Below are 17,548 nucleotides of genomic sequence, written 5' to 3' on the forward strand. Positions count from 1 at the left end.
ACATACTATTTTCGATGTAAGTACTCATCTTGTGATATTACTATCTTTGGTGTGTGATTTAGAACCCACTTTGTCATAAGCACTCATTAGATTTTTTACAATATTTTTTTTAATTTGAATCATCCATTGTTCTTAGCCCAAGAATCTTCATGATAGGCCTAAATTTCAAATTCCTCATCATTTTAACAAATAATTGGCATTGACCTGTAATATTTAATTCTTCAAAAAATAATCTCCACATACGATTAACTTTTCTTTGACAAGTACGCTTGCTAATCTTGTTAGGCATTGATTTCAAAATGTTAGTATCAATATCAATCAAATATTTTGATCTTCTAAAATAAATTTTATAAGGTGTTATAATCTCTTCCATTCCCTCAATATTTTTAACATCAACATAAGGTCGAGTGTATTGTGTACCTTGAACCAAAGATGATGTGCCTTGACAATAAGATACAAAAGATGGAATACCACCTACTTGATGTGTTGATGTTGTGCCTTCAACATGACATGATGGAGTGTGTATATCATTGGATCTACAAATCAGTGTCTATTCAACATGAGAAGATGATATGACTTCAACATTGGAAGATGGTGTAGTGGACAATATGACTCCAACATTGGAAGATGGTGTAGTGGATGATATGACTCCAACATTGCAAGATGGTGTAGCAGAAAATATGACTCCAAAATTGGAAGATGGTGTAGTGGACGATATGAATCCAACATTGGAAGATGGTGTAGCTTCGTAATTCAATTGTCTTCTTGAGCATAATAGTCTCATTCATCCTCTTTGTCTTTCTAATTCTTCCTCTTTGTTTCTTTGTACCAGTGGTTCTTGACCCTCTTCGAAAGTCAATTCTTCATTATTTCTTTGCAATTTTCTTTGCTCACATAGTAATTTCATTTTATCTCTTTTAATTTCCAAATCTCTCTCCCTATCTTCATTTTTTTGAATTTTTGGTTTCTTCCTTGGCATGATGATGATTTCTACATGTCAAATTATTCAAACATCTGAATTACTTAAAATGTGTAAATTACAAATTATTCAAATACATATAAAAATTATAATTATTTGAATGAATACACAATATATATTGAATGACTTGTTGAATTTCTAACCATTTTGAAATAAAATTTCATTCAAACATACAAATTTTAATGAATTCACTATATATTAAACAACATGTCAAATTATAATCAAATTTGTATCTATATATCAACAAACAATATTTAAAATAGATTGCACTAACCTTTTCTATACAAGGAATATTAAAAAAGTCTTCAAATCATGTATCCAATGATTGAATTTGGTGTTTTCTAGCTTCCAAAAGTGTTGAAATAATGTTTTCTATGTTGAAACCTGTAATTTCTATCAGAATAATAGAGTGCATAACAGACCAAAAGTAGAGAATGGCTGAAATGGGCCCCAAAGTTTCTTTTTGACCATTTTTAGGTGATTTCACATAGTTTGTATGCGCTATAGTGTGTATGCACTATAAAGCATGTACACACTATGTGAAAACATATCACTGTCCATTCTCCCTACTCTCTATTCTCCCTACACTCTCTCCCATCCCCTACCTTCTCTCTCTTCCTACTCTCTCTCCCCTCTCCCATCCCTCACACACACTCTCTCCACTCTCCCATCCTTTACTCTCTCTCGCTCTCCCTCTCACACTACCTACTCTCTCTACCTCTCTCACCCTCTCTCCTCTCCCATCCCCTACTCTTTAGATCTCTCACACACACTCTTATCCCCCCACTCTCTTCTCTCCCATCCCCTACTCTCTACATCTGTCACACACACTCCCATCCCCCTATCTCTCTCCCTCTCCCTCTCCCACTCCCTCTCCTACCACCTACTCTCTCTCTCTCTCATTCTCTCTCTCCCTCTTGTTCTCTCTCTCTCTCTCTCTCTCTCTCTCTCTCTCTCTCTCTCTCTCCCCCCATCCCTTACTCTCACTCTCTCTCTCTCCCATCCCCTACTCTCTCTCACACTCTCCCATCCCCTAATCTCACTCTCTCTCTCTCCCATCCCCTACTCTCTCTCGCACTCTTCCATCCCCTAATCTCACTCTCTCTCTCTCCCATCCTATAAAAGCTCTCTCGTCCACCACCTACTCGCTCTCACACTCTGTCCCATCCCCTACTCAGTCTCTCTTACACACACACTCCCATCCCCCCTCTCTCTCCCTCTCCCACTCCCTCTCCCACCACCTACTTTCTCTCTCCCATCCCCTACTCTCTCTCATATCCCATTCCCTACTCTCTCACACTCTCACACTCTCTCCCATCACCTACTTTGTCTCTCTTACACACATTCCCATTCCCCCTCTCTCTCCCTCTCCCACTACCTACTTTCTCCCCCATCATTGTACTCTCTCTCTCTACCACCCCTACTCTCTCTCACACTCTCACACTCTCTCCCATCCCCTACTCTCTCTCTTTCACAAACACACACACTCTTATCCCCCCACTCTCTTCTCTCCCATCCCCTACTCTCTACATCTATCACACACTCTCCCATCCCCCCTATCTCTCTCCCTCTCCCTCTCCCACTCCCTCTCCTACTATCTACTATCTCTCTCTCTCTGTCTCTCTCAAGTTATCTCTCTCAATATCTACTCTCTCTCTCCCTCATCCTATATGAGCTCTCTCTGCCATGACCTACTCACTCTCACACACTCTCCCATCCTCTACTCTGTCTCTCTTACAAACACAATCCCATCCCCCCCTCTCTCTCTCCCTCTCCCACTCCCTCTCCCACCATCCCCTACTCTATCTCCCCCATCCCCTACTCTCTCTCTCCTCTCCCATCCCCTACTCTTTCATACTCTCACACTCTCTCCCATCCCCTACTCTATCTCTCTTACACACACACACTCCCATCCCCCCTCTCTCTCCCTCTCCCACCACCTACTTTCTCTCCCCCATCTTCGTACGAGTTCTCTCTACCACCACCTACTCTATCTCACACTCTCACACTCTCTCCCATCCCCTACTCTATCTCTCTTACACACACACTCCCATGCCCCCCTCTCTCTCTCCTCTCCCATCCCCTACTCTCTAGATTTTTCACACACACTCCCATCCCCCCTCTCTCTCCCTCTCCCACTCCCTTTTGCACCACCTACTATCTCTCTCTCTCAAGTACTCTCTCTCTCTCTACTTTCTCTCTCCCATCCCCTACTCTCACTCTCTCTCATCCATCCCCTAATCTCTATCACACTCTCTCTCATCCCCTACTTTGTCTCTCTCACCCCCATCCTATACGAGCTCTCTCTACCACCTCCTACTCTCTCTCAAACTCTCACACTCTCTCCCATCCCCTACTTTATCTCTCTTATAAATAAATACACATTCCCATTCCCCCTCTCTCTCTCTCGTAGTCCCTCTCCCACTACCTACTCTCTCCCATCCCCTACTCTATATCTCTTACACACTTCCATTACACCTCTCTCTCCCTCCCACTCCCTCTCCCACCACCTACTATCTCTCTCTCTCTCTCTCTCTCTGTCTCTCTCTCTCTCACTCTCTCCCTCTCTCTCCCATTCCTCTGCCATTGCGTAATCTCTCTATCTCTCTCTCTCCCCTCTCTCTCTTTCACACATACACCTATCCCCCCTCTCTCCTCTCCCATCCCCTACTTTTTCTGTCACTCACTCTCCCTCTCCCACTACCTTCTCTCTCTCTCTCTCTCTCTCTCTCTCTCTCTCTCTCTCTCTCTCTCTCTCTCTCTCTCTCTCTCCCTCTGTACTCCATCTCTCTCTGCTACTCCCTACTCTCTCTTACATTTTCACACTCTCTCCTATCCCCTACTCTCTCTCTCTCTCTCTTTCTCTCTTACACACATTTCTATCCCCACTCTCTCTCCCTCTCCCACTCCCTCTCCCATTGCCTACTCTCTCTTCCAACCCCTACTCTCTCTCGAGCTACTCTTTCTTCCCCCTCTCCCATTCCATACTCTCTTTCTTTCACACACATGCACTCCCATCCTCCTCTGTCTTGCTCTTCCTCTCCCACTCTGTCTCCAACCACCTACTCTCTCTATATCTTTGTCTCTCTCTCACACACACATAGCCATTCCCCTGCCCCACACCCCCCCCCCCCCCAAATCAGCTCTCTTTTGGTCTTGGTTTGCAATTTAGGCCTCAATAGTGCATGTGCCCTACAGTGCGCATGTGCTATTGAGAATTCAATAATTTCAATAGCATGTGCATGCTATAGGGAACATGCACTATTGAAAGCTTTGCATTAAACCCAAGCCTAAGGCTTGGTTTTGCCTTGGAGATCCAACCCAAAGGTTTGGAGTTTGTAAATAGGTATGAGACATGTTTTTCAACAAACATACCAAAAATGATTGATTTTTCTTGTGTGCTCCCCTTCAAGATTCCTTGTGGTTGGTTATCGATAAGATCAAGTTACATAGCATTATAGATCTTTGTGTTAGCCATCTAACCATATAATTTATTTTTAATTTGAACTATTTCAAGTTGTTCATCTATAATTTCTTTTGAATGTATGTTCATTTTTTTGTCAAAAACCGCCATGTACTAATTAGGCTATAGATTTTAGCTCGTTCATCAATTTTTGAAAAAACTTAGTTTTTTAGAAACTAGACTTCATTCTACACACTTTCAAAAAAAAAAGTTTTAATTTTAGATTAGTTTTCAATTATTTCTAGGGGGAGCACATAGATATTTCACATTTTTGGGATGTTTCTAGTTAAAAAATTCATTAAAAAAATACATATTATAAAATTACCTGAAAAGTCTACGATAAATTATATAGTGTTAAGTAACTTTTGACCAGAGCGATTAAATAATTTTGAAAAAAAAGGATAAAATTTAAGGGGGGCCACACTTTGTATTGTGTTATGTTTTTTTGGAATAAATAGTACCACTTTTTGTGGCCCCTTTTTTGAGGACCTAAAACTAAACCATTTTGAAAAAAAAATTATTAGTTTAGAAACTAGATTCAATGGACTATGACTTTTGTTTTTGTCATATCTTAAAATTTTGAGCGTAACTATCTTCAAATTCTTGTTAAGGTTCAAAATTTGAAGATTTCAAGAAAAAGGTGTCCACTTATAGCCCCATTTTGGCACCACAACTTGGTGCACTTACCCAAGTATTCCTTTTCTGGTCTTGGCAGGTTAATGGGTATGTGATAATCTAAAAAATGTTCCAAACTAAAGACCTTTTGAATTTATTCAACACTTATAATCAACAAGGGCTCCCCATCTAATCTTCTTATTACTCTAGCTATAGGGTTGTAGTTTTGGGTAATGGTTGTAGGTAGGTCGACATCCATGAATACACTAGGGACCACTAGTTTTCCCAAGTCAAAGTTCCAAATGTTTCCATGGGGAGCAAACAAATTTCTCTTTGAAAACCACTTCTTAGAAAGAAAAAGCCCTAATTTTGTAGTAGTAGCATCCCTAATCCAATTTCCTCTATCATACAAACCATCTGCAATCTTGAGCATAGGGTTTACAGAAATTAACTTCTTCATCTAAGTAGACTCATTTGTAGACTCAAGCAATAACTCAAGAGGGTCATCATGTATGTTTCTATTAGCATAATCTACTTGTCTCGAGAATACTTTCTTTGGAGACATGATGGATAAAATTTTCAAAATACTAGACAACTTCAAAGTATATGGTGAATTGAGTGACTTGGATTTTTATTGCTCTTTCACTACAATTCTGCAACACATTATGAATACTAGAAATCCTTTTGCACTTTAATTACATAATGCGCAATTCTTCAATGGCTCTAAGCTCTATTAAAGTCTAAAATTTGTTTCTGTGGAGAAGAAATGGTGAAATCTTCATAATATACTCCATTTTTGGTTCACATGAGGAACCTTTGATCTTCATAAATGAATCATAAGAGAGAAATAGGGTGGCATCACCTTCTATTTTTAAAGCACACTTTTGATTCCCAAATATTTGATGATCTAGGAACAAAATCATGGATGACTCATTTTCCTCTTGCCAAGTTGACAGTCAACCTAGTAAAATCTCTCCATGTAAACATTTTCCTTTACTACTAAGAACTTGCTCTAGACCCACTGGCACTTGTGGACACATATTGCACGCTCGATATGTTACTATGCATAGATATCACATAACTTCTGCATGCAACATAGAAACCATTGTTGATTTTTCCCTAATCTAATGATGTATATTTTACAAGTGCTTCAATGCAATTGTGGTGGGTCCTTTTATTTTCCCTTTGGTTACAATGTCGCTACTACTATAGATGAAGCAACTTCTTATAGCAACTTGGTATCGACCATCGATGCATTTATGATCTAATGGCTCCAACTAATCACGTGTCTTTCCTCTGAGTATGAATCCATGTAGCATATGACACAACATCACTTTGACATGTTGGTAAGGCTTTTATTAATTAACCTTTTGGCATTTCTTTTTGAACTTAGGTTTCACCATGTTTTATTTTCACAAGAAGGCACTATGTTGTTACCAGTGTGAACAAAGAGTTTTCTGATTGCGACATGGTCACCACTATATTCTTTGAAGGAATCCAACCATATGAAATGTGCATGTGCCTTTTTTTGTTACTGTATTCAATGCTTCTAACATTCTATAGTGATCATGTGGCTCACTACTAATAAACAATTTTACGATGCCTATCTTATGTGTTAATTGCACCATTTTTTTTTACTTTTACAGGATGGTGCTATGTTGTTACCAGCCAAAACAATAAATTTTCTAGTAATGACATAGTGACCACCATGATTCTATAGAAACTATCATCATGAAAAGGAAAACAACATGTTCTTAATTTTGGTTCCTTCTTTACTATGCTTGACACATTTGATAACCCACCACACTAGCAGAGCTCATTTACAATAGGTAAGATCCTAGCACCACATCCACTTTTGGTCCCTCCATGTTTGAATTTTGTGAGAGGTCACCATGTCACTACTAGAAAAACCCTCCCATTTTATGGTTGCAACATAGTGAACACTATTGATTTTGGAGGATGTAACAACTCAAGTGAAACATATTAAAGTTATATTAAATACCAACTAGGTCCCAAGTGTAATACCATATTTGGTCAATATGTTGCATTAGATAAAGTGCCCAAAAGTTTTCATTACAATATCACGACCACCATAGGTCTTAAAAAGATTTGATAGTGTAGGATTTTTTGGGGAATTATGGAGTCAAAATAAAAATCTAAAAAGTTTTGTTGCAAATTATAACTTTTTTTTCAAATGATTTTCTCCCTCTCAATTATGAGGTGATAATATTATGACCTAAAGGGCTTGTTTAGGGCACACATTTTTTCAAGAATAGGTTCTTTCTTAGGGCTAACCAATATTTGATAAGACTAAACCCCAATTTGCATATAAAACCAATAACTCATGGGAGGATATGTTCATGAAGGAATAGGACAAAAACATCACCAACACCATTTCTATACTATTTCAATCTTTTATTTTTTGGGTTGGGATTACAATGCCATTCTTTATCCTAGTGAGAAAAAATGACCAAGGGAATGAAGAATGACTAAACATGAAGACTTCTCATTTTTTGTGACTAATAATGGATTAGTGAACATACCTTTTAAAAAAGATGATTTCACCTTCAATAATAGAAGAACAAGGTTTGTGAATATAGCTAAAAGTTGGACTAGTTCCTTTTAGAGGGAGACTGGAGAGAAGTGGAATGGATGATAGAAGCTAAAAGTTTACGAATCCATGAGTTCAATCACTTTCCAATTAGTTTGATAATTCAAGAAGAGTGTGCTCTTGATAGATGTCCATTCAAATTTGAAGCAATGTGACTAAGAGCATATGGTTTTAAAGAGTTGGTGAAATAGTGTTGGAAAAATGCCCTTACCTAGGAGGGGAACAAACCTTTCATTTTTTTTTTAAAAAGCTACAACATATCAAAGGAAAGTTGAAGGTTTGAAGCATGGAATCTTTCTAAAATATTTTTAAGAGAAAAGAAGAGTTGGAACTTTCCCTAAAAGTTAAGAAGTTAAAAAAGAATATGAAGAAATTGTTTTAAGAGAGGAAGTGTTTTGGAGGCAAAAATTAAGAGAAACATGGCTAAATGAAGGAGATAGGAATACCAAGATTTTTCATAATTTAGTAAAAGTCTAGAAGAGCACATAATAGGATTTTTTTAATAAAAAAATTCATAAGGAATATTTGGTAAATGATCCAAAGGTGATTAAGAAGGAGGCTGTAGAGTTTTTCAAGGATAGAGGAAGGCTTGAGGATGAAGGAGGGGATTTAAAAGGTTAGGTTTTGGAATGTATTATGAAGTGTGTCACAGAGATGTAGAATGTAATGCTAAGTGCAAAAGTAACAAAATAATAGATAAGAATGGATCTATGGGTAATAGGAAAGGACAAATGCCCAAGTTTGGATGGATTCACAAGTAGTTTTTTCAAATATTTTGGGAATTGCATAGGGGATGAAGTTTGGGAGATTGTTGAGGAATCTAGGAGAGGTGGGTTTGTTTTAAAACATATAAACAATACTTTCATTTCTCTAGTGCCAAAGAAAGAAAAGTATAGGACTTTTGAATATTTCAGGCCTATTTCATTATGCAGTATTTTGTATAAAATCATCTCCAAAGTAATTTCAAATAAGTCAAAAAGTTAGTTCTAAATGATGTAATCTCAAAGGAACAGACTGGGTTTGCACTAGGGAGATCTATCTTTGAAGGGGTGATAATAGCCCATGAAATGATTCATTCTATAAGAGTTAAGAAACTAAGTAAGATGATGGTAAAACTAGATATAAGGAGAGCCTATGATTAGGTGAATAGTTTTTTTTGTTTAAAGTTTTAAATAAGTTTAGTTTTAATGATGAATAGATTAGATGAGTTAAAAGGTGTTTAGGTTTGGTCAGATTTTTGTTGCACTCAAGGTTTCTTTGAGTTAGGAAAAGGAATAAGACAAGAGGACCCATTGTCCCCTTTTATTTTTATTATTCTAGCAGAAGCATTGGGGAGATTGATTCGAGAAAAAAGAATTAAAGGTTTGTAGAAAGGTGTAAAAGTGTAAAGGGGAGTGGATCCTATTTCTCATCTTCAATTTGTGAATGACACCTTTCTAATAGGGGAAGCATCAAAGTAGGAAGCCAAATTTATGAAACAGACTTCAAAGATTTATGGAAAAGTCTCAAGATAAAAGATAAATTGGGCAAAATCTGAAATCATATTTTTTAGTACCCTAGTTTGTAAAAGAATGGTAATTTAAATTTTTTTGAATATAAATCAAGGTTTACTTTAGAGTAGATATCTAGGATCCCATTGTTTTAGGGAAGAAACAAAAGTGATGTGTGGAAATGTTTATCTAAAATGTGCTTTAAAAGAAATGGAAGGCTAGAAGGGTAAATCATTGTCTTCATGTGGGAGAATCTTGATGTTAAAATTAGTAGTTTTTGTAGTTCCAATTTTTTCAATGATGTGCTTAAAAATTCCAAGAAAGGTTATTAGCAATGTGGAAAAATAGATGTGGAGATTCTTTTGGAGTGGAGTAGAGGATTGTAAAAAATGCCCTTTGTTAAAATGGGAAAAAAATTGTAGACCAAAAAAATATTGGGGAGTTGGAATAAGAGATTGGAATCTTATGAATATTGCCCTAGGAGTAAAATTAGTTTGGCAGATTGTAACAGATACTGATCAGATTTGGTCAAAAATTCTAAGGGAAAAATACATGGACTTAAATTAAGAAACAAGAATTTTAACAATCCAAAACTTGCTGAAGGGGTCGACAATTTGGAATTTTATTTTATCATGTAAACATGCCATTAAAAACCACATTTCATGGGTGATTAGATATGGAAATGAAGAAAAGTTTTTGGATGATGCTTGGAATGATTATAAAACTTTAGATGAAGAGTGTCTGGATAGAGATATGAAACAATAAACTTTCTAATTTATGGGGAAGGAAAGTTAGAGATTATGTAATTGAGAAGTATGAAATCCTAAGTGTGGAAATGGAAGGATTGGAGGGTGGATGACTTATCATAGAGGCAGAAATAATCTCTTAAGGAGATTTTCATGTGAGGGAAAGTCTGCATTATTGAAGAAGAGATAAGATAATTTGGTGTGTAGTAGCCTTAGGCATGCTTTCAATAAAAATTGGCTATATGTTAATAGAAAATAGAGAAGATGAAAGTTTTAAAGATGGGGATCTATGTTGGAATAAAGAAATTATTCCAAAGGCTGGAACTTTCTCATGGTTAGCTATTGCTATCACAAAAATTTGCACACTTGTCTAAAGTTTTTACCTAAGGACAACCTTGTGAAACATGGAAATAACCTCCAAGCTATGGGACTTGAGCTGTGAGGTTGAGTCTTTCGAGAAGGCCAACTTCCTTTACTACCAGGGTGCACCTAACTACACTTGGAGAGGAAAAGGGAGAAGGAATGAAAGGAAGAAATCCTACCTATTCTAACCTAAGGGGTGATCCATAAAAATAGAGTGTTCAAAGAAATCTCTTCCCATACATGTACTTTTGAACCATCATGACATCAAAAGATATATACATCCAGACTTTTTTTAATCTAACAATCAATTGCAGATTAGAAAATCCAAATAAATGACATAAAGAAGATGAGATTACCTTATACATCATTCATAGGCCAAAGAGATATAGTCATGTAAAATTGTAGATATCGACAATACACTAATGAGAAGAAAATAGTTCTTGCATAATACATCAATTGTTGAAGGAGATAAGGTATAATGCCATATAGTTCAAAGGAAAAGGGGATTTACAGTGAACTTGCAGAGCAATAGTAGTGAAAAAAGAGAAAAGTTGATCTCTTAAGAAAGAATTATAATCTTTCTTTTATAGTTCAAGTATAACTTAGATATTTCTAATTGAAGTTACTCCACAACTACTAGCATTAAGACAATCCAAACAGTAGATTTGATTTGGTACACTTGCAAAGGCATGAAAATCATGAAAACCCTGACTAGAGCAAAACCATAAAGTGATAAAAAAATGACCCCAATCAATGCTAAAACCTTCAAAATGGATGATCAGATGGTGAGAAGAGTGTCCATTGCATCATTTAAAACCCAACATTAACTTGGGATGGTTGGGACCAATCAAAAAGATTAGATTGTGCAGGAAAACCTAATTTTCTCTCATTTTTGGCTTACAAATCTGCAAGATGAATAAGTCAACCTAATCAAGCAATGAGAAACCTCCATGTGGACCAACCATATTATTTAATTTTTCCACCTCATGGAGTCTTCATGCATTTGACCACATCATGTAAGCTAACTGCACCATCTTTAAACATAACCATGATGGTTTACAATACTATCAAACTTAACTATGATGACAACTTACTTAGGCTCGCCAAGACACGTAGCAAGACCTTGTTATGTCTCTATGACTAAAGACCAAGAAACTTCCTATAGAAACAAAGTGAGAGACATTGATCTTCCTCTATTTGATGGCCCCAAAAAACCATCAATCCTACTAGTGTACCAACCAATAAAAATAGGGTCTCTTGCCAACCTGTCTGACACTTTGTCCACATCGCCATGGCCCAAAAAAGGAAAGGACCCACCACACCTCATGTCAAAATGTCACTTTGTCACTATGATTAAAGATCTAGCAACTCACCATAGTGAGAAAGCAACCACCTTTGATCTATTTACATCCGATGGTAGAAGGTAGAAACTGAGAACATGTGGCCCACAAAATTGACATACCAGAGGATTGGCCAATGGAAATATCACCATATGCTAGCTCAATCTAACTCATCACCCTATCACCCTTGCATGGCTATTACCCTAGCATATGAGAAACCAAAAAAAAGCTGATGTGCTTTGACAACTGCTTAGTTGTTCTGACTAGAAAGGAGTCCACCAAGCCATCGCTATGTCACATGAAATAAAGGTTGTACAACTCTACATGGCAACATAGTGATGACCGTAGATCACAAAAAGATCTGATGATGGGTAAGTTGTGGGCCCACAAAATGTTAAAGTGTGTAGTCTTAGGAAATAAATCATAACCTAAAATTTAACATGAAATATTTTTGTGCCATAATTTATTTGAATTTTCAATTATGTGAACATTGTTATGTTCAAATTCAAATATGGCCATTTTTGCAGGAAGGCAAAATGACCAACAAATCTAGCAACTCAAGGGGAATGCAAACCAACTATGCATAGACCAATAGCCTATGCATCCATTAGATGAAAGAGTCATAGAAATCATGAGAATCTACCTAACAAAAAACCCTAAAATCATAGAAGAATTCTGAGGAATGTCCAAAATGTCTCTCTACAACTAAAACCAAGAACCAAAATCCTTTTTAACCCTTGTAAAACACATGTTCTTGCGCACTTCTTGGAAAACAAGAAACCACAAGAAGGAAACTAACCTAACTATATACATGAAAAACTCATCTTTTATTAAAAGTAGGACTTAAGATATATTACATTAATTAGCATAGGCAAAATTTCACCAGTAGGTCTACTTAATTGAAAAGCATTAGCTTATTTGCAACTGATAAACACATAGGGACCACTCCATAGTGCACCAAATTTTGAGTGCTTCCCTGGTTTTTCCCTATCTACATCCCACTTGAGCACAAGGTCACCCTCTCTAAAAATTTTGACCTTAGCCTTCTTGTCAAAGATCTTTTTCATTTAGCGTTGATGTATTTCTAAATTTTCCATGGCCTATTTCCTTTTCTCCTCTAGCTCCATCAGCTTTTCCATTCAAATAGACATAGTAGGGTAAAAGTACAAAGTTGGGTCACCTTTTAGGTTCACTTACGAGAATGACTAAATTTAAGTATTTCTAGATAAAAATCAATTTTATTCAAACATATGATCTAGAAAAATTCAATCTAGCTAATTTATATATGGTCTCACAGTTTTCCAATTAGAAATATCTATTAAATGCATGTTTTATACTAGTTTGTAACCAATTACTAAATAAATAAACTTGTTTGAGAAAAATGACATTTCAATAACTCTTACTATTTTGCATGATATTTTTTAATAACATATAGATACCATTTTATAGATCTCAAAGTCAATAATATTATCATATAGAGTTTATAGTTTTTTAATTAGATATAGTATATTGTAATTTAAAAATATACAAATATGTATTTAATACTTGAGAAAATGTCAATTTTGAGAAAGGAAAAAAATAATAAATCATATCAAAAAAATTAAAAAATCACATGATGTTCTAGAGGAGAGAGTCCTCTAGAATAGAGTTGTGTAATTTTTGAATGTGTAACTTAAAAATTACATGTTCAAGAATGTGTAATTTTTCTTTTAGTTGGAATAGATTTGTTTTGAAAATGTGGTGGGAGATAGAAACTATTGATTTCAGGTGAGTTGAAATTTGAATTATTATAAAGATAAAAATATAGGTCTAATGCCAATTTTTTTTTTGATTGTTCTAGATATATATGTTATCAATAACATAATCTAAGATTAAAGGGAAATAGGTTTATTTCCATATAGTTTTGTAGTGGGAACTAGACCCCTAATTTTCAGCAATTTTCAATAAGTACAAAAATATATCTTTCAAAATTAGGAAAATATATCAACTCTTATTCCAAATAATTATTTAAAATTATAATCCTAAAATTCATCCATTTCTACACATTTCATTAGTTTACTTCATTATTAAATTTTAAATAATACTACTATTTTTATGTCATCGAAGATGAACAATTATACTATTGTTAGCCTTTTACTTTATAAAAGGGTGACACAGGTTTGCACTTTAATCCAACATCATTATCAATTAGCTCCAACTAATGAGCTAACTCAAGAGTAAGAAACTCCAATAAAACCAAAAGCCTTGCTTCCCTACCAAATACCAACATAAAGGGTGAATTTTCTATTGCCCTCTTAGGTGTTATCCTATCAACCCACAATATTGCCTTCAAATTTTGATGCCAACACCTTTGGTTATTCTCTATAGTCCTTTTCATAATCTTGATTAGCTTTTTGTTTGACAACTCAACCAATCCATTTCCCTAAGGATAGTAGTTTGAGGATGTGCTCAAGTAGATATTATGATCAATTGCTGGTGCACAAATATGAGCTCCTATAAAAGATTTTTCATTATCTAAAATAATTGTTGAATGGGTTCCAAACCTAGTAATAATATCATCAAGGAATTAAACAACTAAAGATTCTATGGCATCCTCCAATGCAACTACCTTTGTCCATCTAATGAAGTAATCTATAGTAGCTAGAATTCATTTGTGACTAGAGCTAGAAAGAGGGTTGATAAGGCCTATGAAAGCTAATCCCCATTGAGAAAAGAACTAGTCCACCTAAATGGGATGAAGAGGAAGAGCTTGAAGTCCTTGTTTACCTAAAAAGAAAGCACATTTTTCACACTTCCTCACATATCTATGACAATCATGGAATAGGGATGGCCAGTAGTAACCAGCTCTAATAATTTTCATTGTATTTTTCCTTGCTAAAAAGTAGCCACCATCAAGACCATCATGAAGCTCTTTGATCATTCTTTCAGCCTGCTTTGTCTCAATGCATCTTAATAGGGCTCCATTGAAGTCTCTCCTAAGTAGAATACCATCAATTATAGCATACAGGATTGTCTATAATCTAAAATTCCTTCTTTTAGTCTTGTCCAACCCTTGAGGATATCCATTTCCTATTTAAAAGGTCTTCATATCATCTATCCAACTCCTTGGATTATCATTTATTGCTTCTAGTTGCTCTATCAATACCATAGAAAATTCCTCATCTGACTCTTGAGATAAAATCATCTATTTGCATAATCCCTTCCCTCTTACCAACATGGTAATCTATATTTCCACATCATACTCCATTACCTTAGTGATCCAACTTGCTCTCTTCTCACTAATTTCTTTTCTTAAAAGAAAGTCCTTCACATCACCATGTGGTACTAACAAATGGATCTTTTTGTGTGATAGAAGGTGCTTGAACTTCTTCAAAGCTCTTATGACTACAAGGGCTTGCTTCTCTACATAACTATATTTGTCTTCATATTCCTTAAACCCTTCACTAAAGAAGGTGATAGGTTATTCCTCATTCTTATCATTTTCTTGTGTCAAGACAATAGAGATGCTTGACTCACCACCTAAGGTGTAAAGAATGAAATCCTTCTCAAAATTTAGATTGATGAGAGTAGGAGTTGAAGTTATGGCTACTGTGATCTCTTTAGAACTTACCTTCCCTTCCTTGGTCCATGTAAACATTGTATTCTTTTTAAGCATGGTTGTAAGAGGTTTCACCATGGTAGCTAAATTAAGAATAAACCTAATTACAAAATTTATTGTACCAAGAAAGCTTTGCAGGCCTTTCTTATGGCTAGGGAGGGAGATAGAAAGTATTGCTTTAGTTCTCTCTAGATCAATGGTCAAACCATCCTTTGATACAATGTGTCCTAATAATTTTACTTAATTGATGGAAAAGACACACTTGCTTGGGTTAAGGGATACCCAAAACTCTCTACATCTTATGAACACTTGTTTGAGATGACCAAAATGATCTACTATATCCTTTGAATATACTATGATATCATCAAGGTAAACCAATACAAACCTTTCAATCATGTTTTGGAAGGCCATCTCCATTGCCTTCTAAAATATGGCACTTGCATTTGTTAGCCCAAAAGGCATTTTACTATAAGCATAGGTGCCCCATTTGGTGGTGAATGCAATCTTCTATCTATTAGACTCTTTAACCAACACTTGATTGTAACCAAAGAATTCCCTCAATAAATAAGAACCTCTCTAAACCACTGACATTAGACAATATCCGGTCCATGGAAGGAAGGGGATGATGATCTTTAAGAGAAACTTGGTTGAGATCCCTAAAATCTACAGATAATCTAATTTCTTCATTGTTCTTCCTAACGGGACAAGGTTTGCTACCCATGATGAGTACTTGATAGGAAAAATTATATTAGCTTCAACTAGCTTGGATAGCTCTCTTCTCAACAATGGTTCAATCTTAGGATTCACTGACCTCCACTTTTGTCTTACTGGTTTGACATTATCAGTTAAATATATGGTATGTTGAAACAAACTTGGGTCAAAACCCTTCAAATAATTATATGTCTAAGAAAATATATCATTAAATTCTTGACATTGATGAATGACATTCTCTTTCTCAGTTTTAGAGCATACCTTCCCCATGTTTAAGGTCTTACCATTAGCAACCACAACTAGTGTTTAATCATATTTGTCAGTAGCTAGGTTCATGCTTCTGTCTCTTGCTTGGTCATTAGGGTTGGAGACACTTTCTAAGGTAATGAGACCTTTAGGAAATTTATTTGAACTAAGATTGATAATTTGATCTCCATAATAGTCATGCAACCTAGATTGGTTTCTCTAATAATTCTACTTCATTATATGAGAAACTTGCAATTTGTGCATCAGATTCAAACACTTACCAATTGGTGTTGTTGTTAGGAATCGCAAGTCTAACTACCACTCTAATTTTTTTCTTCTTTTCAACTTCAAGGATCTTTGGGATATCATAAGATGCACCTACTACTACAAGTCTATTAGCATATCTATTCTCTTTTCTAGGGATGCTCTAAATTTTAAATGCATGAAAACCTTCAAGAAAATCCCATACTCTATATTTGTAAGACTTGAGCAAACCATTCTTAGTGATATTCTAATTTCTCACTTGATTGACTACCAACTCACTATCTCCATATACACTCAATGCTTGGATTCCTCTTTTTTGAGCAAGTAGAAGACCTTGGATCAAAGATTCATACTTAGCCACATTATTGGTACAACTAAATTTGAGTCTAAAGAAGAAGTAGTACCTTACTTCTATAGGAGGAATCAACATCACACCATCCCCTGATCCATTCTTGTTTCTTGATCCATCAAAATACATACTCCATATCCCACTCATATCTTCTTTGGCCTTCACAAGGTTAGGGACAAGAGCATCCTTTTCTAACACATAGTATGTATCAAGACTTGTCTTAATTTTTTTTTATATGGGATCAAATTGATATGCATTAGCCCATTCATCTAAGGGAAAACTAGGTATCTCTGCTAGAGAAGTGGAAAGCTCATTTACTATGTCATTATCACCTATCTATAGTGTAGTAAAATTCATATTCATGAGATTAGGGGTGTATAGCTCAATATGATGGAGGGCTATATGCTCTACTCTAATTGAAGACTTGGTTCCATATCTCATTCTAAAAAACATGTATGACCAATAAGAAGATATGTAACCACTTATTTGTGTAGTGAAGTCTCTTAAAAGACAAATAGGTAAGTGTGGCTTGACTTTAGCAAATGATATATCTTGAGTTACAATACAATCAGGGCATGCATGTAGGGCCATTTCAACATTCCTACTAATCCCTATAGTCTTGATAGTGCTACCATCCAACTATAATATATCCTTAAAAATGGTCTTGAATTTCATTTCTAAAGCATCAACAACACACCTAGGCATAACTGAACTACTAGCCTCTAAATCAATCATGCAATTATAGACTACTTTATCCCCTATAATAAGAGAGA

This window comes from Cupressus sempervirens, chromosome 10, assembly GCF_028749045.1.
Source record: "Cupressus sempervirens isolate cs-2001-9-10 chromosome 10, ASM2874904v1, whole genome shotgun sequence".
Classification (NCBI taxonomy): Eukaryota; Viridiplantae; Streptophyta; class Pinopsida; order Cupressales; family Cupressaceae; genus Cupressus; species Cupressus sempervirens.